This window comes from Lissotriton helveticus, chromosome 2_1 (genome assembly GCF_964261635.1).
Source record: "Lissotriton helveticus chromosome 2_1, aLisHel1.1, whole genome shotgun sequence".
Lineage (NCBI taxonomy): Eukaryota > Metazoa > Chordata > Amphibia > Caudata > Salamandridae > Lissotriton > Lissotriton helveticus.
Genome location: NC_136059.1, coordinates 183,970,023 through 183,996,790, shown reverse-complemented (window position 1 = coordinate 183,996,790; position 26,768 = coordinate 183,970,023). Strand labels below are relative to the sequence as shown.

Here is a 26,768-nt window from a genome sequence, read left to right as displayed (position 1 = left end):
TCGATACAAAAGGGGATGATGGACGGAGTGTTTGAGCAAATCAAACACTCACCCCCAGTCAACTGATCTGGGTTTAATCCATCACCATTCTTTAGCTCACTCAGCCACCCCAGTTCAGACATGGCCATATGCAAATCAGTCTGAGCCTGTGCCTCATGGGAACAGTCCAGCCCGAACTGCCAAGCCATGTCTTCCCTGGACCGGAACCAAGCATCCTGGGACCAGTTTCGGATTCATAATCCTCATCAGCCAGGCTATCTTTAATCCAGTGGCCAAGTGAGCAAGGGACTCACGTCTGAGCATACCCTGCCACACTTAGGGCGAACAAAGCGATACCAAATGGGATGATGGACGGAGCGTTTGAGCAAATCAAACACTCACCCCCAGTCAACTGATCTGGGTTTAATCCATCACCATTCTTTAGCTCACTCAGCCACCCCAGTTCAGACATGGCCATATGCAAATCAGTCTGACCCTGTACCTCATGGGAACAGTCCAGCCCGAACTGCCAAGCCATGTCTTCCCTGGACCGGAAACAAGCATCCTGAGACCGGTTTCGGATTCATAATCCTCATCACCCAGGCTATCTTGAATCCAATGGCCAAGTGAGCAAGGGACTCACGTCTGAGCATACCCTGCCACACTTAGGGCGAACAAAGCGATACAAAAGGGGATGATGGACGGAGCGTTTGAGCAAATCAAACACTCACCCCCAGTCAACTGATCTGGGTTTAATCCATCACTATTCTTTAGCTCACTCAGCCACCCCAGTTCCGACATGGCCATATGCAAATCAGTCTGTCCCTGTGCCTCATGGGAACAGTCCTGCCCGAACTGCCAAGCCATGTCTTCCCTGGACCGGAAACAAGCATCCTGGGACCGGTTTCGGATTCATAATCCTCATCAGCCAGGCTATCTTGAATCCAGTGGCCAAGTGAGCAAGGGACTCACGTCTGAGCATACCCTGCCACACTTAGGGCGAACAAAGCGATACAAAAGGGGATGATGGACGGAGCGTTTGAGCAAATCAAACACTCACCCCCAGTCAACTGATCTGGGTTTAATCCATCACTATTCTTTAGCTCACTCAGCCACCCCAGTTCCGACATGGCCATATGCAAATCAGTCTGTCCCTGTGCCTCATGGGAACAGTCCTGCCCGAACTGCCAAGCCATGTCTTCCCCGGACCGGAAACAAGCATCCTGGGACCGGTTTCGGATTCATAGTCCTCATCAGCCAGGCTATCTTGAATCCAGTCGCCAAGTGAGCAAGGGACTCACGTCTGAGCATACCCTGCCACACTTAGGGCGAACAAAGCGATACAACTGGGGGTGAGTGTTTGATTTGCTCAAACGCTCCGTCCATCATCCCCCTTTTTTTATCACCATGTGCCTATCCCCAATGTTTTTATCACCATCTGTCTAGCAATCTGATATGCAGACTCATCTAAAATACTATAATTACTTTTTTTTAAACTTGCAATCTGGAAAAAACTCAACATGGCCGTAATTTTATCACCAGCTTGCATCTGAACTGTATCCCCTGAAATTAATCTATCATAATTTTTTTTAAAATCCAAGTCGAACAAATCCCAGTTCTTGCCAGCTTTGCACAAGTCTTCTAGACAGAGATAAACCACTAGATGCGCAATCCTTAATAGGGGTGTAGACATCATGGACCGAAATATTTAGAGAATTAAAAAACACCTTGATTCATCCTGACAGCGTGAGTAGCACTTTGTATCTCATTTTTTTGGGGAGTTTTGCTACTTGTAAGAAAGTTGGCAATTTAGTTTAGCAATTACATTTATCATATCATTCAAAAGGAAGTTATCATATACTGAATTTGACTCACCTATTTGTCTTATCAAATTGACCAGAGATGCCTGATAATATCTTGCAAAAACAAGGTACGGCTAAGCCCCCCTGTAGTGAATTCAATTGGAGTGTAGCTAATTTTGCCACGGCTGTTTATTGTTCCACACTAATTTCCGGATCAGACCACCCAGTTCTTTAAAAAAAGAATTTTGAACTTTCAGAGGGAGTTTAATAAAAAGAAATAGAAACAGTGGAAGAACTCACATTTTGACCATCGATACCTGTCCAACTGGTGACAGATTCAGTAGTGTTCATTTATCTAATAGTCTCTTCACTTTATTTATTTATTTATTTATTTAAGTAGCTTATACAGCGCGCAGCTACCCCCGAAGGGGTGTCCCGGCGCTAAAACAGGAACTCACGACTAAAGAGGGGAAGCAGGAGGAATGTAGGACTAGAATCGTGTTCTAGAGAAGAGCCACGTTTTTAATTTACTGCGGAAAAGGGATTCTGAAGGGCAAAACCTGAGGTCAAGTGGGAGGCAGTTCCATAGTTTAGCAGTCGTCACGCTGAACCCTCTGCCGCCCATTCTGGATCGTCGAAAGCGAGGTACAGTCAGGAGACGTAGATTATTGGATCTCAGAGTTCTCACTCGCTTTTTCAGATATCCTGGCCCTAGACCGTTGATGGCACGAAAGGCGAGGGTGAGAATCTTGAATTGAATGCGGCTTGCAATGGGGAGCCAGTGTAGCTCTTTGCAATAAAAAGCAACCGACTGACGGTAAGGGATATTTCCAATCAGTCTAGCTGCCGCATTCTGCACGATCTGGAGACGATCAATCAAGTATTGAGGGGCCCCAGCGTATAAGCTGTTGGCGTAATCTAAATGGGATGTGATGAGGGCCTGAGTGATAGTTCTACGGACGTCTAAAGGGAGGTAAGGAAAAATCTTTTTAATCATGCGAAGTTTCGCGAAGCAGGCTGAGGTGACCTTGTTAATTTGCGTTTTACAGGAGAGTGAGTCATCGAACTGAAAGCCAAGGTTACGTGCTGATTGGACCGGGGAGGGCGGGGGGTTAAGCGCTGTGGGCCACCACAGGCTGGGGGATATTGGAACTTTCTGGTTAAAAAATAAGACCTCTGTCTTCTCAGTATTAAGCCTAAAGTGGTTGATGGTCATCCAGGCACAGATGTTATCCAAACAGTGGCGGAAGTTGGCAAAGGTGGAGTCAGAGTGGTCTCTAAAAGAGAATATCAGCTGAGTATCGTCAGCATAAGAGACCACCCTGACCCCACAGGACTCCACCACTGTAGCCAAGGGAGCGAGATAGACATTAAAAAGCAGAGAGCTCAGGGCAGAGCCCTGCGGAACACCACACAGCAGGGGTTTACCCTCTGATTTAAAAGGTCCGAGCGCCACCCTCTGCGTTCTGCCAGTGAGGAATGACTCAACCCAGGCTAATGCAGAGCCGCCAATTCCAGCCTGCCTTAGACGGTTAAGTAGGATTTTATGTGAAACCGTATCAAAAGCGGCGGATAGGTCGAGGAGGACCAACATGGCCTCCTCGCCCCTATCCACACACTCACGGACGGTCTCAGCTACTTCCAAGAGAGCAGTTTCGGTGCTGAAGCCCGCTCTAAAGCCAGATTGAGAGTCGTGTAGAAAAGAGTTGTTTTCAAGATATTCTGTCAGTTGCAGCTGAACGGCCTTTTCCAGAATTTTTGCGGGTTTGGGAAGGAGGGAGATGGGGCGAAAGTTGTTAAATTTTGTAGGGTCGGCATCAGGCTTTTTCAGAATGGGGACTAAGAGAGCTTCCTTCCAAATAGATGGAAATATGCCATGATGGAGGGAGGCATTCCAAATAGAAAGAAAGGGGCAAGCCAGTATAGGGGCTAGGTCACCCAGGACCTTGGCAGGGATAAGGTCAGAAGGCGAACCTGATCTGCACTGGGTAAATAACCTGAGTGCGGTCTCGAGAGACAGCTCGTTAAAAGACTGTAGGGAAGCCGATTCCGAGGCCAGGTCAGGAGGAACCGGGAAGTGTTCCTCAGCAGGGAAAGAGGTACTAATTTTATCGATTTTCTCTAGAAAATAATCAGACAGTCCATCACATAGAGCCTGGCTAGAGGGGTTCTGCGAAGCCCTGGCGGGAGGGTTTACAAACTCTTTAACAATATTAAAAATGGTTTTGGAGGAGTTCTTAGCTTTAGAGATTTGAAGTGAGAAATAATCTCTCATGGTGACTTTTTTTTGTTTAAGAAATTTTCTCAAGGCAGTTTTGTAAGTAGCTTTGGATTCTGGGTCATAATTCTGCCGCCACTTGCGTTCTAGTATTTTGCAGCGGCTTTTTTCCTCTCGGAGGGTCAGTGAGAACCACGGGGCAGAAGGGCGTGTTCGAGCGGAGGTAATAGGTTTAAGGGGGGCGATGGAGTCAATAGCAAGAAGTAGTGCGGAATTAAGTTTGGACACATTTTCATCAATGTCACTAGACAAAGGGTCCGGCTGATAATAAAATAAAGGATCTAAGGTCGAACAGGTAACTTTATGCCACTTTCTTCCCAGCTCTTTACCACGGACAGTGGGTGTGGGTCTTGAGTATATCTCTAGGTCAAAAGGGACAAGATGGTGATCTGACCAAGTAAGAGGAAGAGAGGAATGGACTGTAATATTAGAGAAATTGGCAAAAATAAGGTCAAGTGTATGCCCAGCTGTATGTGTTGGACCCTTGACTAATTGAGACAGGTTCAAGCTCTGCATCGTTTCCAACAAAGAGTTGGCTTTTGAGCAAAGAGAGTTATCCACGTGGAGGTTGAAATCTCCGAGCACCATAAAATGTTGGTGCTTGAGGGAGAGATCAGCCATCAGGTGGATTAATGCCGTTAAAGAGAGAGTCGAGGCGGTAGGAGGGTTGTAGACTAGAATACCCGCCATGACGACTGCCGCGGTGTCCGCAATAGTGAAATACATAGCTTCAATCATCCCGATATTCGTCAGTTTGGTAATAGACAAATTGAGATGGGATTTTAGGATAATGGCAAGACCGCCTCCTGTTTTGCCCCCTTCACGGTTGATACCCTTAAAGAGATAACCCGGCGGGGTAGCTAGGTGGATATCAGGGTCAGAGGTGTCTTTGAGCCATGACTCGGAGAAACAAAATATCCCAGGCGTCCGATACAATTGACGCCCAGATCTCGTTGGAATGACGGGGGAGGGAGCGACAGTTAATCAAACCTGCTTTCAGCGTCAGAGGATGATTCATGCGCTTGGGCAGGCTGAGGCAGGGAGAGGGGCGTAGGCTCCATGGCGGGAGGGTAAAATTGCAATGTGGACAATAGAATGGGGCGTCTTCCAGATGGCAGGGACAGCAGCGCGGAGAGGACGGACAGGTAGTAGGCTTTAAATGCAGAAGCTGGGATCTGGTCCAGTTAATACGACCAGAAGCAGACTGTTCGCCAGGGGGACTGGCCCTAGGCAAGGGCCAGGCACGGACGGGCGCAGACGGGCTTGCCTTAGGCGCGCCTTCGGCGCACAAACGGCGCTCCCGCTGCGCTCGTCTGCTGCGCTTGCGTGGAAAGCACATTAGTAGAGAGGGAGGGGGCGTGGCCTCGCGGGTGGGCGTGTCCCCGCGTGACAGCAGCAATGGCGGCCGTGGATATTTCCCTGCAACACAGCGCTAAGATCCGCTGTTTGTAGGGTGTAGCAGAGTGGCAGTAGCCAATGTCCATTCGTAATTTAATGAGAACAGCCCAGCATATTGATCTGTAACAAGAAATCCAAGATATTTGATAGGGTCTGGCGATACACATGCTGGAATCTCTGCGGGAGTCAAATTATATGTACGAATTTCTGTCTTTGTTTGATTCACCTTATATCTCCCAATTTTTGTAAAATTCTCAATTTCATCCAATGCATTCTTTATATTTAAGGCTTCTGCCTTAAAATATAAAATCATCTGCGTATAGTTTTATTTTCGATCTGTGGATTAGCCCAAATTTTAACTGCCAATGGCTCAATAAAAAGAGCATATAGCAGGGGGGATAATGGGCATCCTTGCTGAGTGCCCTTTTAATATTTACCCTCTGTGCTTCTGTCCCATTAATAATAATCTTGGCTTCAGCATGGCTATATAATTCTTTTAACATACTTATCACCTGCTAGGGAAACCAAACTTTTCCAATATTAAAAATAAGGTCTGCCAATCCACAAAGTCAAAAACCTTCTTGGTGTCCATCATCAGTATTGCCGCCTTAATTGATTCAATGAAAAGTAATCAATTGCTTGTATTAAAATATATGTATTAGTTGCCAATAATCTCCCCGGCAAAAAGTCATTCTGATCTGGATGCAACACCCATTGGGCTGAGGGTGCAATTATCTTTGCCCAGATTTTCATAAAGATCTTATAATCCGTATTTAGTAGACCAATCGGTCGATATGAATTAGGATCACTAGGATCCTTATGTTTTTAAAGAACAATAATTACTACTGACTCCTTGAGTCCCTTAGGAAGAGTTGCTCCCTCTTTTGTTTGATTAAAAAGATTCAATAGAACTGGAAGTGATTCATCTTGAAACCTCTTATACACCTCTACCGGGATTCCGTCGCAACCACAGGCTTTAGCATTGGGCATATTTTTCAATGCTTCTTCAATTTTAATTGATTCTGTAGTAGAGTTCAACTGCTGGGTATGTTTCCCTGAAACCTGTGGCAGCTCTAAAGAACCAAAATACATGTTTTTGATCACACTCTGGTATTATCTGAGTTTCTGTATACATTTTTTTAAATGTGAGAGAAAAATATCCGCAATCTTCTGATTATCCTCCACTAATTGATTAGATATTGGATCCTTCAACTGATTTCTTATGTGGGAACTCTTCTGACTTTTGGAGGACCATGCTAAGAATTTGCCAATCTGTTGGTTTTCCTCATAGAGATTTTGTTGATATGCTTTGCTCCCTATGAATTCTTTTACCAAAAAGAAGTCCCTTAACTCCTCCTTAGTTCTCAGTAATTCCTGCTGCCATATTGCTTGCGATTGTTCCTCAATCAAGGCTCCATTTACCGTGTGTCTGGCTTTATCAACTGTTGCTTGCAGCCCCTCCACCTTTTGCTTACGCTGTTTAGCAATCCATGCATTATAGGAGATAACTTGTCCTCTAAGGCATCTTTAAAAGTCTCCCAAACTGAAAAAATGGAGGCAAATTTCAAATTAAACTTGACGAATTCTTTCATAAAAGCTTTTGCCTCTTTTAACCAAATAGGTTCCTCCAGCAATGTTTATCAACTGCCATCTCACTTTCTTCTTAGGAATAAATTGAAGAGAGAATATAAATGAAACTCCTGAATGATCTGCAAAGGAGTTGGCAAAAATCTCAGTCCTACCATTAGCCAGCAATTTGTGAACCAGAAAACAATCCAGTCTTAATGCCGTTCTACACCTGGAAGAGCAACAGGTGCAAAGTCTTTTTTTATCTCATTTATTAGCCTTGTCGTCATAGGTTTTAATGGCGCTTAGTTTTATTGGAGGTGTCAAGTTTAACATTTTTAATAAAATTGAAATCGCCCCCAATGATCAGAGCGCCTTCTGATTGTATTATCGTATCATAAACGCAGCAGCCCAGGACCGCTCAAGAGGGTTTAGGTGGCGCGGAGAGGGACCAGGCAGTAAGGCAAGTTTATTTTAATTACAACAAGTGAGGGGGTGACACCTTTACCCATACTGGGTGACACCAACCCTAGTGACGCCACTGATGTGGCCATAATAGTTCACCAAATTTAGTCCTATTTCTTAAATTTTAACTTAAACCCAAAGCCATCTCCCCCTATTGTCCCGAATTACTTTCAGTACCTGCCAGTCAATTGAATTTGCTAGTAAAATTCCAACACCTTGTACTGCTGCAGTGACAGAAGAGAAATATGCATAAGGATATTTCCTTGAAAGGTACAACCTAGGAGTATTAGTACTAAAATGAGTTTCTTGTAAAAAGATCATTTCTGGAGCAAATGTATCTAACCAATTCAACAAAGCACCCCTCTTACGTGGATTTAAAAGCCCATTCGCATTGAAAGAAATTATCTTAATGTGTTGGAGCATTTCTTCTATGTTCAGAAATGTAAACCTGTATCCATTTTACAAACAATATCATGGCCTCTCTCTCATTCTTTTTTCCTATACCACCGGAAAGGCGTTGTTGCACATTAGCTCTTGCCCTGATCATTTTAGACTGCAAAACCCCCCACCCGCTCTCAGCCTTCTTCCCACCTCACCCGTTCCCAGTCCTGAGGACTTCCCCACCACCCAGCCCTGGGCCCTCCCTTCACCAATATGTGCCATGGTATTGCACCTGACCTCCCCAAAAGCACTTCCCTCCCACCGGAAAGAAGAAAAGGAAAAAAGAAAGGGAAAAGAAAAAAAAAGCCAAGAATTTGAAATGCACTCCTGTCTTCACAATCAAACGCTACGCCTCCCATAGGGCAGGCAAGCTTTATCTTGAGATAACTCAGACAACAGAAGGTTAGCATCTTCAATAGGAGAGAAAACGTGAAATCGCCCCTTCGCCAGCACTTTTAGTTTTGCCTGTTGCATAATCGAGGCTTGCCCCCCTATGCATTTACATTTACTAGGGACTTATAAGTAAATTAAATAGGCCAATTGGGTGTAAGAAAATGTTTACTATGTTTAAAGGAGTGAGCACTTTAGCACTAGTTTGCAGTGGTGAAGTACGCAGTCTTCTAAAGTCCACAAAAAGGAATTTCAGCAAACAGGCGGTGATAAGGTAAAAGGTTTGGTGGAAGACCACACCAAAGGCACCAGGTCTAACATTCTTGTAGGCCAACAAAACCCTTGCCTCCTAGGGTAAAATGTGAGATTCCATGTAATGAAATATCTGCCTTCAGGCTTTAGCATAGTGTAATTACACTTTATCCTTAACTGTCTATTGCCTTTAACACATGCTCTTCACAATAAATAAGTAAGGCTTGCTTGCTTTGTCACAATATTTCTTTCTAAACAGGCCACACCTAAAGAATATGAGATAACATTTTCCAGTGAGCTGATAAGGCCTGTAGCCTTTACTTGCGGTTTGACACTATATAAAACCAGGCCTACTGATGTTTCCATTAACTGCCTACCATCATACATATGGCTTTAAAAGTGCAAATACATACAAAATTCCAGTTGTCAAAATAATAAATAACATCTCTTAATTGGGTCTAACAAGAATCTGCAGAGTGAAATTCTACTCCCTGGGTTTGTGAGAGTGGGTGACCAGCACCAAACACATGCCTACTTTGTTCATCTTTGCGATTATATGTAACCAAGTGTTTTTCGATGGAGAGTAACATAACGCAACAACAATATACTATTAGAGGCCTATTGGATTTTCAATATGCTTTTCGAAATAAATTAGCCAGGCATAGTGCCTTTGTAATAACTTATACAGGCAGTCCAAACCTATGGCATCTTGCATAACATTTCCCTGTGCACCAATTAAGCCTATTTATGTTATATTGATTTGCACCACAACAACCGCAAGCCTGTAAGCTTTTCCTCTAGGCAACCATCAGCCATACAGTCATAAAAATGCAAATGTGCACAAAATTACAGTTGGCAAAGGAACATACTCTCTCCCAACATTGCTAAGCAAGATTCCTCACAATGTAAACTTTCTATACTCAGTTTGTGAGAGGGGGTAACCAATAGCAAAGACCTTATATATATATATAGGCTTTAATTGAGAGTAATAATAATTAACTCTTAAATTGCTATTCACTTTAACATATGCTTTTCACAATCAGTATGCATGGCCTTCTGCTTTTATCGTACCTTTTCATAGTAAACACATTTGTTTTTTAGCCTTTATCATTGGCATGCCACCATACTCAACTCAAGTCTACTGTATGATCGTACACTTTCTACAGTTGAGTTTATAGATTTATATAGCATGGCTTATCACCCATGAGGGTATCCAGGAACTGTCCATGGGCACAGAGAGATTAAGTGAATTACCCAGAATCACAGCATGTTGCGCCAACCCAGAGACTCGAACCAGGATCCCCAGCTCCTGAGTTGGCAGCTCTGGCCACTGTGCCACATCCTGCCCTCTGCAAGGCAACTGTGAAAACAGTTTCGTTTCCTTTCCTAGCCTGAAACGTATTAGAAACCAAGTATATGCTAATCTGATCTGTGTTTATGTTGTCCTTTATCTTAAAATGATGTTGCAGTACACCACGCGATGACCAGTACTGCTGTTTCCCTATTCTAAATAAAGAATTGTGAGCTTTGAACTAAATGACTGTGAATGTTCCCAGGAGCTTTAACTAATCAAGGACATCCAACTGGCTCAGAATATCTTTTGTACAATGTATCAACAATAGTACTGAAACAAACTGTGAGAATGACTGAATTTGATTCAATAGTATTATGAGCAAAACCTCTTATGTATTCTGTAGTATAAGGATGTGCCTTTTCCCTGTAAACAGAGCCCCCCAGTTCCCATTCCTACAAGGTGAATCTATGCTGGATTTTCTATTGAACTTTACTGAGTTTTTGATACTTATGATTGTATGCTTTGTGGCTAACTATTGATAGCATATTTTATGTATTTTTCCTATTAATCCACTATATAAACCTTCAAAATACTGACACCTGTCGTTCATTCTTACTGAGAATGTTACAGTCCTAATTCTTGATTTGGGCTTACAATAGAGAAAGAGAGAGACGGGTCAAATCTGGGAGCATGAACGTCCGTTTAGGGACTACACTGCTCCCGGTCCGAGCCCTTTGTGTGCTCTTGGTAAGACTATGAGAGCATATTTACGCGGCAACAGAACCATCCATCATATAGTCCTAAAACTACAAATGTATACAAAATTACAGTTAACTAAGCAAAATATTATCTCTCCAAAGAAAGCCAAAAAGAATTATTGTAGAGCATAAAGTCTATCTCCATGGTTTATTTGGCTGAATCACCAACACTGGTAAACATGCTTTTCACAATAAGTTGGTCAAGTCAACTGGCTATGTGATAACATTTCATAATAGACCTAAAATCCATGTCTTGCAGTGGAGGGTGATGGGACTTCAATACATTCCTAATGGCCGTCGTCCTCCCATCTGTGCTGCTGCTAGAGAAAGACAAAAACATAAATGATCTAGTCATCTAAGACACTTGTACAGCATTACAATGTCATGTGTGCGCCTCTGAAAGACAGCTGGATATATAAACAACGTTATCACAGCTCTGTGGAGGGCAAGCACTTTTTTTTGTGGAAGCACATACTTTCTGCCCAATCAAAACATATACTCCTGGCTTCCATTTTGTGGGTGGAGCCAAAGCCCCTTTCTATTGATGCTCACAAAATTGTCAGTCAAGCCAGACCATAAAATGTAAAAAAAAAATATACCAGCTTCAGAGTATCATTGAAAAGTTCAATAAGTTAGTTTCAAAAGTGACCTAACTGATGCTAGTTAACAGTACCCAGGCTGTTCATGTATCCTACTCATATACTTGTAATTATTATGTAACTAGATAGTCCCTCTGAGGGGTAGAATGTATTTGGTTGCTATGTCAGCCATGTGTGGGCAATAGAGATTCTAGCCTGAAGCCCTCTACCCAGGATGGCTGATGTGACACAAGACTATGTGGTCAGGCACCACTACCCCCACCCCCCTCCCTACTTGAGAGTATTGTGAGATAGGTAATTGTGAGGGGTGTTCAATCAGGGGTTGATTGTGATGTGCATGTGCATGCTTGTGCACTGAGATGACACATGGGGGCATTCACTGAAATATGGGGCATACATCAGACACATTGTGGATATTAACTGGCATATATTGGTATCAATAGTAGCTGAAAGGATACGTGGATCACAGAATGGTATTAGCTACTCACACATAGGGTGCACCTGAAAGATATCAGCACCCCAATTGTTATACTTTGTGTTCTTGGGGACATGGTGGCTTTTATTGCCATAGAGCGGTAACGTGTATATCATGGAGTTGGTTTACCCACAATAGGGGTTGCTTGGATACATGTCTGGCCTGTCATTGCAATAGTTGAGCAATGGCAGTGATTGACATATCATGGTGATACATAGGAACTCCTTGGGTATGACTGACATGTATATACTAAACATGTAAAAAGGCTGAGTGTGGACTTAAAGGGCCTGCTTTAGAGGTTGATAGACTGGTAGAATCCTTTGATTTGTGGAGGAGGTGGTCAGTCCACCGTTAGGATACTCCACCGTGAATCCAATGGAGGATTGCTGTTCGACACCAATGGTGAGGGAACATCTACTGGAAAATCCTACCGGCAAAGAACCTTCCCATGGAGTATTTACCACTTTTTTATAAACTGGAGAAATTTTCATCACCACCTAGCTCTTAATCAGGAATAACGAGTGTGCTTACTGAAAATGACAAGCTGATATGTGCAGACAAGTGAGTTTCTTTGCTGGAATGAGAAGCTGATATTTTGGAAGAAAATCAAAATAATAATAAAAAATAAAAAAAAACTGATGTTTGGGTCCAAAATAAGTTTATAAACCAAAAAAGGAAAACTGATATTTTGAATCAAATGAGTGCGTTTTTCAAACATTCTAAACTAATATCTCTGAGCTAATTCATTTCATATATCATAATCAGCTTTATTCGATTATCTTGAAAGAAACTATAAAAGCAAGAACATATAAATTAAAAACACATTTCAAAAAGTCGTAACGCAGTAAACATAAAAACACATAAAATAAACTAATAAACATATAATTACTGCACAGTCGTATTTTTCCACAGCCGTAACACAGACCATAATAAACTTGAAAATATTACAGCAAATCGGTAAAGAATGTATTTGTTGCAAGAACAGTAGAGCTGGCCGACATTGTTTAAAATTAAGGTCATGTAAAAGAGTTAAAATGAAAAGTTTAGGAGGCACAGCATAAAAAGAACAGAAAAACATATAGTGCAAGGGGCTTTGCCTGGAGATACCGTCACAAGGACAATTTTTCGGAACCTCTGAACAATCTTTACCAACGGGGAAAGTGACTGAGTGATAAAAAATATCTAATTTACTACGTGTTAAATCAAACCTATGCTGATGATTATAAACAGCGGTAAGGTATATCGGAACACTGTCTGTGACCAATGTCAACAGTTTTTAAAAAAACACTGGGGGGCATATTATCAAGGACCGGTGTTAAAATTATCGCTGTTTTATCGTCAGGAAACTGTTGATAAAACTGCGATAATGGGCTCGATAATACGCTCTTGTTAATTCCCATAAAAGCCCATGTTAACACCAGAACATGGGCTGCTATGGGAATTAACAAGAGCGAATCATCAAGCCCATTATCGCCGTTTTATCAGCAGTTTCCTGCCGATAAAACGGCGATAATTTTAACACCGGTCATTGATAATATGCCCCCAGATTCAGCCATTTACGTAGAGAATCTTTTGTCCTTGAGTAAGGACATACAATGATTTTTCAAATCACTTCTGCTGACATTGTATAAAACATGAGGGGAACCAAAATATTCAGCTTGGCCCAAATTCAAACAAAATTGTTTAACATCTTTGAACCAGGAAAAGGCTCCAGAGCCAGACAGATTTTGACAGTCTATACAGGGCGAACAGTTTAAGATGGTAAAATCACTGGCCCAAACTTTATGCCATAATAAAATAGGATTAATATTCATTTCAGTGTTTTATAACACATATTACTAATAATTTAAAGAAAGTGCAGCTGATTTCATTAAAGTATATTTCATGACTCTTCTGGAGGTATTCCGTGAGATAGAGAGATAACCTATTTCCACTACATATAGCTATTGTCTGAGGCCTGAACTGATATGATCAGTGCAACCTACCTCTGCTGTAGGCAAGATAGGTCTCATCTGAGGAGTTGCTACACTGTGAAAGAACTCAAAGTGGGATATAAAGGGAAATTGTCTTATCATTTCCCTTCGAAGTAAAAACCCCTTGATATCAGTGGTGGCTCCTCGAGGGAGTGCTTCGGGGCGGTGAGGCAGGGTGGGGGTAGTAAACGCCAGCATACTGCCGAATAGAATTAAGTACAGAAGTAAATTAATAAAACAAATTGCATGCAACGCCAAATGGCGATGCAGCACGTGCAATGTAATTAGTTTTATTTATTTATTTACCTAACTCCGTATGCCGAAGTTTACTACCCTGATCTTGCCCCTCCCCCGCCCCTCCGCCCCACAGCAATCCCTCGAGGAGCCGCCACTGTTTGATATAATAAGAGGGATAATCTACTTGAAGGGACAGAGTGTCAAATCGCAAGCAAATTGAAGATGAAGGAAGCTGACGCTGTATATACTATACCAAAGTAAGGTATAGTGTAAACAGAGTCCAGTGAATCCCTAGAGGTACAGCAGAGGCAAATTAGATAATCACTAACAACTCTATTTGTGGTAGTGTGGTCGAGCAGTTAGGCTTATCAGGAGGGTGTGTTGAGCATTTATTGTTTTCGCTCAATCAAGACTGATGGCACACACTCAGAGACAGAATCCAGACCAATTAGGTAAGTATAAAAGGTATACTTATGTTTCATTTCTAGAACCAAGTATAACTTAGCATGGGTAGGTACAATATACTTTCAAATGCCAGGCTGTTCACAGAGATGCAATTGCGGATTGTTTTGGAATCGTTACAGATTTGTATTTGCTTTCAAAACAGTTCAAAATACATTGGAATTACTTTTGATTACTTTTAGATTACTTTTCAGTTACTTTGACTCCTTGGTGTGATATGCCTAGATAGCACACAATGGGTCTTACAAAATACAGGTAAATATGACAATTTTGGGTTTAAAGCAAAATTACTTTGATTTCAATACAAACGTCAGTTCAACACAACATTTCAGAGGAAAAACCACAGCATGGGTTCCTATGGAGAAAAAAAATGTTATCGGTTTGCAGGTAAGTAAAGGACCTATAAGAATAGCTTTTTGGGGGTAAAAGCCGCAGTTACCCCAGCTCAAGGAGGCACTCAAATCACCCACCAGGGTGGCCGGGTGCAGAGTGCAGGGGCCTTATGTTAGCCAGAAGGCATAGGGGAATTTTGGTCAGGGGCTACTTACGAGCAGGCCACTGGGTTGTGGGAGCAAAGCTCCAGGAGTTAGGATCAGCACTGCAGGGGCCAACAAACGCTACAGGAGCTGCACCACCAGCTGCCCAGGGGCAGCCGGATGCAGAGTGCCATGAAGATATCGGTGCACTGTGGTTTTCAAAGGAGATCTCTGGTTTGGAAGAAAAGCTGCAGGCTCTGACAAGGAGGTTTCCTGAAGTCAACTACCTGAAGGAGAGGTAAGTTGGGTTCTTGGAGGAGGCCTGTTCACCGTCTGCTGGTTCACCCAAGACTGTGGGGCGTTTGGTGCAGGGGTGTCTTAAGGCGTTGGATCTTCTTACCAGCTACGATCGCGGTGGGGGTACCCCTCAGGTTGAGGCTGCAGGTGTTGGTCTAAAGCTCGAGAAAGGTCTGAGATAACCAGATCCCAGGTCAGGATCACTGGGGAGATCTCCTCCTGGTGTTGGGCCACTCAAACTCAGGCCGTGGGCGTCGGGTATAGAGTGGTGAAGAACAGCGGAGACACCTGGATCCGGGTTCTGAGTTGGAGTCTTGGATTAAGCAAATCCAGTGCTCATGGGAGACAGAGTCCTTTAGATGAAGGTAGGGAAGGCCCACTGGGTTCTGGATGGCTGCTGGCTACTGGACACACCATTGTTTCGCTGTGGGCAGGTTGATGTTGGGAAAGGCGGGTAGGGCTGGGGCCAAAGTAGTTTATGGTCTCTTCTTCCTGGGTCAGCATGGTTCTTCTGTCCTTCTTCTGTCTTCCTCTAATCTGAGGAGGGAAAATTCAGGGTTGCCACTAAATATTAAATTTCGGGGCATTACAGTGGTGTTCAGGTTGGGAACTATAGGTCCCTTCCTTGCGGTGAGTACACCCCCTATTATGCCACCCTCTAGTGGGATGGGGCCATGAGCCTTTCTCTAATTGGATGTGTCCCCTCATATTTAAGATGGAGGGGACTGAGCTGTGCGCTTCACCTCGTCTTCCCCACCTGAGGGGTGGGGTTGGCAAAGGTGGGCACACCTATCTTCCTCACCTGGTTTTCCTGCTGACTCTCCTGCTGAAAGTGGGGGTCAGAGTCAGTGTGAGCCAGTTGCTGGAGGCAACAAAAGGCAGAGTCAGCTAACAAAGGCAGCAGGCCTTTGAAGCTTTCCCTTCGTGGACCCAGCCCATCCTGGGGGAGGAGGCAGGACATCTTTGCCGAGAACAGACTTTCTTTCTGGACCCAGAGAGCAGAGGCCCTCTATCTAGGGGTCCAGAAACCTGTCTGGTGGTGGCAAATGGTGGGTAGCCATTCAGGAACCTCACCAGGGCTGGTCGTTTTTCAGGGGGCATGTCTAAGATGCCCTCTGAGTGCATTTTACATTAGAGGCCACACTGGCATCAGTGTGAGTTTAGTGTGCTGAGAAATTTGGTACCAAACGTTCTAGATTTTAGTAAATCCATAATGGAGCTGTGGTGTTCCTAATGACCAACTCCCAGACCATATACTCTTTATGGCTTTACTGCACTTACAATGTCTAAGAATGGATTTAGACACTGTAGGGGTACAGTGTTCATACAACTGTACCCTCACCTGTGGTATAGTACACCCTGCTACAGGGGTGACTTACCTAGGCCTCAGGTAGTGGGTTGCAGGCATGGCACACAGGGATGTATAACAACAACAATGAAAATGAGGTGGTCTAATAATCTATGTGTTTCCGATCTACAATCTATAGATATGTACTGTTATTCTCACTCACCACTGTATATTAAGGGAGTGAAAAGAAGGCACAACGATGCAGATAAATAAAGTACAAACAACAGAAAAAGTGAAGCGAAGCCACTCTAGGATATTTGGTATCCCATCATTGCACGTAAGTGTGTGCCCAGTGTCTGGGTATTTTACCAAACAACTATATCAGGTTCTCCCTTCAGCATTAGGAAGAAAAAGGAAAATAGGTGTATCCTCTTGTGGATTCTCACAAGAAAGAAGTGCAAACAGGGGAGATATTACTTCCAAAGTTATTGTGAAAGAGCAGTGCATAAAGTGAAAAACTGTGAGATAAAATAGGATTAAACTCCCGAGATATACAATACAACCATTCCTTTGGTGTATACACAGCAGAGTTTTCCAAATTAAAATCAAAAGTGCAGGTGAACAGAAAGACAGTTGAGATTTAATCACTGTCTATGTGATCAACATGTTTCAACCTTAGGGATAACGCTCCTTGGCTTTTGTCAGGACATCTAAAGATGTAATGTCACTGCAACATTAAATAAAGAATAAATACATACAATGTATATCCTGTTTCTAATCCTTGAAACACGTGTGATGATTGATGAAATCACTGCTTGTTCAGGTCTAGACCTCACTCAGATCCCGCTTGAGTTATCAGTACATGAGGCCCCGCTCTATCCGTCGGTACCTCACAGCAAAGACTCTCGCTGGGTGGAGGTCTACACAGGGAGGTATGCCATGTCAACTCTTCACTTTTCTATGAGTGTCAAGGTGCAGGACCTCTAAGGGTGATACAAAAGGTGCTGCAGCCCTTAGAGGCCTTCCCTGGTCACAGTGTGCGTGGTACACATAGTACCTTTTACAGGGGGCTTGCCTGTAGCCAGAGATTTGCCAATTGTGGGTACAAAGGTACAGTTGTGGGACAGAACATAGGCCCAGGGAACCTGATTAGCAGGAATCCAGGGCACATCAAGTCGAAGTGCATCAAGCATCAGGCAAAAGGTGGGAGATAACCATGCAAAAAAGGGCACTTTCCTACAGAAGGTATAATGTGAAACTTTCTAGGGTTAGGGGGCTGTGAGAAATGACACTGCAAGGAATATGATTGTTGTAGTTTTATTTTGCTAATTAATTCTACAAGGGTTCGGAGTTCTCTCCGCCATCATCCTTGGTGGAAAGAGAAAGTGCAGATAGGTTTCTTGACTGTTTATGCCACAGTACATTAAAACTATAATATGAATTTTACCAATATTAGGTCCTTTTCTGATTGACTCGTCGTCGCCTTTGGAGCATCATCCCTATTTTAATCATAGGGAGTTATAGCTTCTGAGTGCACTCTAGGTAAATGACAAAAAAAAAATAAACAAACAGGAGCTACCTTTGTCTCCATCTTCTTACTGTAGTCAGGTAAGCTGACTAAAGTAATCAAAATACATTATAGGCAGAACTAACAGGTTGTTTTGAGCCTTTGGGGGGAAACCCTTTGCAGGGATAAGTCTTAATATATGTTTCAGTGGTTGCCTGGTTGCTAGCTGTGTAGCTCTGTCTGAAAGGTTTTTAAGCCCTTAGTGTAGTCCCTAGCCCGAAACCGCAGAAGCCCTCTCCCGTTTTCCCTGCCAGACCCATAGCCTTTCACGCACCTATTTAAGCCACGCTGCTCCAGGAGTGTGGGTGGGCAAAACGTCCTGCCGGCGGGACCCTGGGAGCTACAATTTACTGTCAGCAGTGTTGTAGTGGTCCCAAAAGTTTTATTGTCCCGACACTTCGGCATGGGCTTCGGCGGCATTGCCGGATGTGGCTGGGCCCCTACTGTCTTCGACAGCATTCTCTAGTGATCATTGGTGTTCCAGGTCCGAGGTTGCTTACTCTTTCTTCCGGGTCTCATCTTCACGTTTGTTCAGGCTTCCTTTTGTCTCTGTATCTAATGCCTAACCTTGTCCTTCAAGCATTTCTGCTTCCGGGTTGTGTGTCTGAAAAGTAAAGCGGTGTTCTTTCTTTGATTTGCAGAGATGGCAGTGTCAGCGCCTGCTGGGTGAAAATCAGGTAAATCCTCACTCTCTTCTTCCACGTACCCCTTATTCTGACAGAGGGCCTACTCAGTGCTCCCCAGAGAAACCACTAAATTCTTACATCCCAAAATGATAACCTCAATAACACCTAAGAACAGTGTTAACCCCTTGACCGCGGCGAAAATTCCGCCTCGGTGCGGGTGATTTACGGCGTGGGCGTGGTTCGGACGGCCCCCGGCCGTCCTCCGCACACGCCCACCGTGACGTCGGACGGCCGGCGGCCGTCCAACGCATGGAAGGGGTTAAACTTCAATTTTATGAGGCACTGTGTCCCAAGGCAAGGCACCAAAATCCATGTAAACAATGTGGTTACTTTAGTCACAGAAACTGAATAAATAAGTTACATTTAAAAAGCGCACAAAATATAATTTGTAAAATGCGGATACATGAGTCATTATCATAATGGCTCTCAGGAATAAGGCATTACAGAATAGTAAGCAATTATTCTAAGTCTCAATGAGCAGCAAAGTCAATAAGTCATTGGGCTGCATCCCTAGCAGCATGGGAAAAGTATCAGAAAAGTTCTGGCTCACCCCAAAATCAAGGGTTTATATAGGAAATCTCCTCATTGAATATCATTAAAACTGCAGATTCATCATGGTGTGAGCAAAAGAATTACAATCTAGGCAAATCAAAGCACCTTACCATCTAAGCCAGTGCTTCCCAAACTTTTTAGAACCACAGCCAAATTGTTACATTGGCAAACGTTTGCAACTTACCTGCTTTTATTGGACATGAGGTTGGGAATTTTTAACCACGATTAAAGCATCGTTTGGTAGCCCATTGTCATTTACAGACTGCACATTTTCCACTGAAATGAATTCTAAGGGCCTAATTAAGAATTCGGCGGTCCATCGTGATGGAGGTGCAGTGGCGGTCAGGGACCACCACACCAGTGGTCTGACCTCCGCAATACGACTACCACAGTTGGACCGCCATAGGACCGCTGCAATTGCCGGGGATACGAGATCCCTTGTTGGCGAAGCAGTGGTCTGGGCCGCAATATCCCTTTGCGGCACCACTAAGCATATTATGAATTTCCTGACCTCCACAGTTTTCATAGCGGTAATCTCACCATGAAAAGTGTGGTTGTCAAAAGGGCTCTACAGGGCCCCCTGGTGCCCCTGTGCAAGGAGGTGCATGTAGGGGGGCATATGGTGTGCCCCCTTGTGTGCATACACCTCTGTTCCTGCACAGCATAAACTGCACAGTCCATACCATGGAGGAACTTGCTTTGGTGCTTCTTCGGTGCTTCAGTTCAAAGGCTCATATACGCGCTCTAGAACGGGACCGCTGCACAACCGCCATGCAGCCAGCCCACCAGACCACAAAATGACTTGTAATCTGGATGGTGGGCAGAAGTCGACTTTGGGGGTGTAGGAGCGGGGCGCTGGCATGGTGGCCCATTCCCACACCACCAAAGTCGTAATCAGGCCGTAAGTTTTCAGAGACACACAGCTTTACTGATAAAACTATAAAGCACACAAATGATAATGTGTGGAAACCAGGTATCTGTGAATATTTATTACATGTGGATCACCAAGTAAAGTGCCTTGAATTGTTTTGATCCTATTAAAATCTCTGTGTCCAGCACATTTCAGAATTACAAAACAGGTCTTCGTATTTGCTTTCCTAACTGCTGAATGCATACAGTTCATTTACAGGTATTTACATTTTGTTGTGTGTTGCAAACATCCTACAGCTTTTCCTTTCATAATCCCAGGACTCCAGCAAGATTCTCACATTATTCACTTTAAAAACTCCTCTCACTTTGCAGTTAGAGAAAGAAAGGTAAGCACCAATCCCCATGTTAAACGAATAAGCAACATCAGTCAGAAGCCATAGCCTAATATTTGACGTCTGTCTTTGTAGCTCCATCAAATGTGACAAGATAAACAGAATTCCAACGCATCTTTTGTATTACTCTGACTTTCCAGACTCACCAAAAATCGGTTAGCAACCCACAGTTTAGGAAACGCTTATCGAAGCACTATTTCACTACATTTGTATTGACCCAGTTCCTCTATGATTGTCATCCGGAGACGACAGGACAATCTAGTTACAAAACAACAGTAATTTATTGTGAAGTAATGCAATACAGTGAGCTAGCAGAAGAGTCTTTGGTTCATTTGCAATTTACTGAGCCTGTGTTGGAAAATGTTCTTCTAGGCAAGAAAGAACAATGTCAATGGAAAACAGACATAGCTCTGCTTGACTGTGAGCTGCAGAAATAATAGTGCCTGCAGGGGCAGGCATCCATTTTGAAGAAGATGATGTTCTATGCATGATGCATCAGGCATAGAAATAGGAATATGGCTCTCCTAATTGTTTTTGTGCAGTATTGCATTCCTTCCTGCGCAGAAACGATCCAGCCCATAACACAGGCATCCTTGCACAAGGATGCCTGAGTTGGTGCTAGGTAGCCAGAGGAGTGCAAGTGCAGGGAGAGAACTGTAGACATGGCACTCTTCAACTCTAATTGATGCCCTTAAATCACGCCAAGAAGCTATTGGCAGACAGTATAACTGGTGAGTTGTTGCAGTAAAATTCTTAGTGGTCACCCACTGTACACAAAAAGACTTTATGCCGCATATTTTCTCCGTGCCCCAATCCCTTCCAGAGCAAAATACCCATCTTTGTTGTTGAAAAATAAAATGTGGAAATGTTGCCTCCTCAGTCCTGGGTAGAAAGGTTGAATTGATAAAACCTCGTGCTGGACAGGCTTGATGCCAATCCTTATGTTAGACCCTTATTTAGTCTATTTAAAGCCTTGCATTGTTTTTTTCAGATTTCCCTTCCAGATTTGAGATGACTTCCAAATAAACATGGGTGAGTTTGGGGCTCTCAAATCTCCAACAGTGTTTGCAGAAGCAAGTGGGATCTCAGCTAAACAATTTTCTAAGCATGCAGGGAGGACAAGTAATCCCCGTAAGAGTGCAAGATCCATGTCAGAATACACTAACCTGAATTCTGGATCGGATCACTGACATATCGAGGGACATAATATCGACTAGCAAAAATATCGGAAAAAAAATATCGACAGACATAATATCGACTTTGTATCTACAAACCGGTAAGTACAAAAATATCGAGTAAAAAATATCGTTTACAAAAATATAGTTTATAAAAATTTCGACTTTATTAAAAACAATGTTAAATTAAATTAACATTAAAAAACAATTACTAAAATATACTTAAAAATACTTAAATTACCTTATATTAAATAATTAATTAAAGTTATAAAGAAAATTTTTTACAATCATATTTGTTAAAACATATATATATAGAGTAACATAATATAATTAAAAAATATCCAATATTATTACCGTAGGATAGCGGAAGTGTAAAAATTACTATTCCCACTCCAGAGAGTGCAACAGTAGATAAGGGGTTGGATAGCGTAGAGGTAAAAATTGCTATTCCCACTCCAGAGAGTGCAACAGTAGGGAAAGCGTTGGATAGCGTTAGCGTACAAATTACTATTCCCACTCCAGAGAGTGCAACAGTAGAGAAAGGGTTGGATAGCGTAGGGGTACAAATTACTATTCCCACTCCAGAGAGTGCAACAGTAGAGAAAGGGTTGGATAGCATAGGGGTAAAAATTACTATTCCCACTCCAGAGAGTGCAACAGTAGGGAAAGCGTTGGATAGCGTAGGGGTAAAATTACTATTCCCACTCCAAAGAGTGCAACGGTAGGGAAAACATTGGATAGCGTAGGGGTACAAATTACTATTCCCACTCCAAAGAGTGCAACAGTAGGGAAAGCGTTGGATAGCGTAGGGGTACAAATTACTATTCCCACTCAAGAAAGTGCAATAGTAGATAAGGCGTTGGATAGCATAGAGGTAACAATTACTATTCCCACTCCAGAGAGTGCAACAGTACGGAAAGCGTTGGATAGCGTAGGGGTACAAATTACTATTCCCACTCCAGAGAGTGCAACAGTACAGAAAGGGTTGGATAGCGTAGGGGTAAAAAATACTATTCCCACTCCAGAGAGTGCAAGTGCAACAGTAGGGAAAACGTTGGATAGCGTAGGGGTAAAAATTACTATTCCCACTCCAGAAAGTGCAACAGTAGGTAAGGCGTTGGATAGCATAGAGGTAAAAATTACTATTACCACTCCAGAGAGTGCAACAGTAGGGAAAGCGTTCGATAGCGTAGGGGTAATAATTACTATTCCCACTCCAGAGAGTGCAACAGTAGGGAAAGCGTTGGATAGCGTAGGGGTAATAATTACTATTCCCACTCCAAAGAGTGCAACAGTAGGGAAAGGGTTGGATAGTGTAGGGGTAAAAATTACTATTCCCACTCCAGAGAGTGCAACTGTAGGGAAAGCGTTGGATAGCGTAGGGGTAAAAATTACTATTCCCACTCCAGTGAGTGGAACAGTAGGGAAAGTAGATACTTCATATATTATTTAAACAAATATAGATATTAATATCTATAAAAAAATAATTAAAAGTAATTACCAATTTAATATAATATAATAATTATTCAATTACAAATACTAATTTAAATTAATCATTACAATTAGTTATCTATTAATACTAATTAATTACAAATTAACAATTAATTAATTAGTAATTAAAAAGTTACTTGACAATTAAAATCTAATACAAAAAAAATTAACATATGTAATTAGTTATAATTAAATTACTTCCCACCCTATTCCCCTATAAACCCAAAACCCGCTACAAAAATTAAATTAGTTAAATTAACATAATTATCAATTAATCAATTAAATAAAATTAATTTGCAATTAAAATGTAATTATTTACCAAATAACAATTAATTGACAATTAATTATAAATAAATAACACTACATAAATTAACATATTTAATTAATTATGATTAAATTACTTCCCACCCTATTCCCCTATTAACCCACAACCCGCTACAGAAATTACATTAGTTAGATTAACATAATTATCAATTAATCAATTACATAAAATTAATTGGCAATTAAAATTTAATTACAAAATAAAACTTAATTAACAATTAATAATAAACAAATACCAATAAATAAATTTACATATTTAATTAGTTATAATTAAATTACTTCCCACCCTATTCCCCTATAAACCCACAACCCACTACAGATTTAAATTACGCAAACTTTAAATAACATTAAATTCATTACTTAAATTACATTATAACATAAATAAACACTTTTAACACATAAAATACACTATAAAAAATTCGATATTATTAAATGTTCGATATTTTTAGTAACCTATATTATGTACTTCGATATTTTGACTATCTATATTTAAAAATTCGATATTAGATTACTTACCTTCAAAACGATATTTTTGATTTCTATATTCTGTCCATTATATATTTTGTCCAGTCTATATTTTGTACTCGATATTATGTCCATTCGATATTTTGTAGTCGATATTTTGTCTGTTTACCTTCTGGATCCAACGGGAGTGATGAACTTTTCTGAACTTTTCTGAACTTCTCTATATCGGCAGCCAACCACATGCAACATAAATATGTTGGTCAGCAGTATACCCAGGGAAAAAGAAAAGGTAAAAGCTTGCCCACTGAGACACTTGCATGACACCACCTGGACTTGTCACTCTAATGGGCACTGAAATCAGGTTGGTCCTAGTCGATATACAAGGACAAGACTGATATCTTTAGGGCCTGATTACAGTGGCCCCATTGAATTATGATCCTTGCACAAAAGCCTCTTTCTGCAGGAATCTCAGTTACATGTGTCGTAGGGGCAGACTTACAAGCCGCTTGCAACAGTTGTACACCGCTGTAGCATCACTTTTGTAACGAAAAGGCATCGTAAACTATGCGCCACGTTGTGACACATTCACAATGCGACGCATCTAGCGAGATATGTCACGTTGTAAAGCCCTGCATACATTATACCTGTGTCAGGTATAATGTATGCAGGGTGGGCGTTCCGACGCAAGAAAGCCTTGTAAAAGTGACGCAGTGAAATCTACAAGATTTCACTGAGTCACTTCTACGAAGCCACTACATCCAAACCTTCGATATGTTGTTCCCCAGATCTTAGAATATGAGATAATGATCACATCTGATCAATTCCAAACTACTTGGCGTCAAAATATTATTGAATGTGATCATTATTTGTATCCAACAGGAACTGCTCCTAAACAAGCACATAGGGCCAGATGTAGGAAGGCAAATACCGGTCGGTAATGGCCGATTTCGGCCGTTACCGACCGGTATTTGGAGTTTGGGATGTAGGGGCATGTTAAAATACAGATTCGGTAATTTACCGAATCGGTAAAATACCGAATCGGTATAATTACCGAATCTGTATTTTGACATGTAGGTAGCGCTGTAATCAGTGCTAAAGGGGTTTAAGAATTCTTAATTTACCACCAAATAGAAGTTGGTGGTAAATTATGAAAACCCTTTACAAAAGCATTTATTTTGCTTTTTAAACAGTGCCATGTTGCAGACATACATGCCCTAAGGGCATGTATGTCTGCAACATGTGCACCCATGCACAATTGAGAGGTGCAACAGGGTGTTAAAGTGACACCCTGCCACCCTTCAATGTTTCCCCCAATCACCGAATCGGTATTTACCGATTCGGTAATTGCCATTCATTCCTATGGGCCTCCAGCCCCATAGGAATGAATGGCAATTACCGAATCGGTAAATACCGATTCGGTAATTACCGAATCATACCGATTCTGTAATTAAATCGGTGAAAATACGTACATCCCGATTGCCAGTTCTTAAATACCGAATCGGTATGATTCGGTATTTAAGAATCGGTAATCTTGGATAACCTACATCTGGCCCTTAGTACCTTATCTTTATATAGAATATTTTAACACATACTGCAATAAATACTGTATCTTCATGTTTTAGACTCTTTAGGGTTTTCAGTAATTCGGATGTTCCCAGAACTGAAACTTAAATAATATCTAGGCACTTGCTATTACTTAGCTTTTTGCGTAACCACATTTCATTCTCTAAAAAAGGCAACTACTAATTCTATGAGTACAGACTCTCTGGCTCTGATATACACTGAAGCTTATTCCTTTTTTTTTAAACAAATGTTATTGTGCCATTATTCAAAGTACATTCCAGTATAACAAAAGATTCCTGGCATTTTCAATTTAAGTGTAACATTGCCCCATCGTTCTCTATAAGTAAATACACATACTGTATAGCTTGTTCCTTAAACTGCATTATATAAGCAAGCATTCGTCAGATTATATAATCCACACTCATACCAATTAATCACTTTCGTAAACACATAGGTCTAACTAGCTTAGATACTGCTGGACTTAATTCTTTCTGTAGGGTGACCCCCTAAACCTTTTGCCTTCATCCTTCCCGTTTTCTGAACCCATTTTTGTTGACTTTTAGGACTCTGTGAGTGTGTGAGGAAATGGGGCGTATTATCTATGGTGTGGCTGTGCGAGCTCTTGTGTAATACACTTACCAACCTGTTTAAGGCTAGTAGGTTTTGACTGCAAGTGTAAAAATGCTCAGCTCAAACCTGGGTAGCTGTGGCACGGAGCAGCAAGGCTTGCACACAAGGCATGTTAATCAATTAAACAGCACAAAAACAATTGATGAAGAAATCGACACAACACTCAAGAAATCCGACACCAATTTATAAAAATAGACCGTATTTTTATAAGATTAGAATAAAAAATATCCATCTGAAGGTTCAAGAGATATAAATTTCATGAGCAGAAATTAAATCAGTGCAATTCCCCTCAACCACAGGCAAGCCTTGGCAAAGTGAACAAACTGGACACTTTGCCAAAGAAAACTTAGGTAAGTGTCAATGCGGTCGGCTACAAGTACTTGGGCGACCAACTCAAGCATGGAGCCAGTAAAGGGGACCAGCAGGTCCTCAAGGACAGATAAATTTTCAGAGGAAGGCACTTTATCCGAAGTCCTCTCCGGTCTGGCCAAAGTCCAGTCTCCACTGGACTACCAGTCGCCTGCTGTTGTGGTCTCAAGCCAATCAATCCTGAGCCGATAACTCACCTTCTGAGGGTCACAGCAACTCTCCGACAGGACTCCTGGGCTCAACGGACATAGTTTCAA

The 26,768-nt window shown here is 42.1% G+C and overlaps 1 long non-coding RNA gene across 1 annotated transcript in view; it reads left to right on the top strand.

Annotated features, from left to right (window-relative positions):
• LOC144819272 (uncharacterized) overlaps positions 1-26,768 on the top strand; it is a 171,456-nt gene that overhangs the window by 108,133 nt on the left and 36,555 nt on the right. The window contains exon 3 of the long non-coding RNA XR_013607254.1: positions 18,639-18,674. This is a non-coding gene — a long non-coding RNA (uncharacterized LOC144819272). The remainder of the gene's footprint in view (positions 1-18,638; positions 18,675-26,768) is intronic.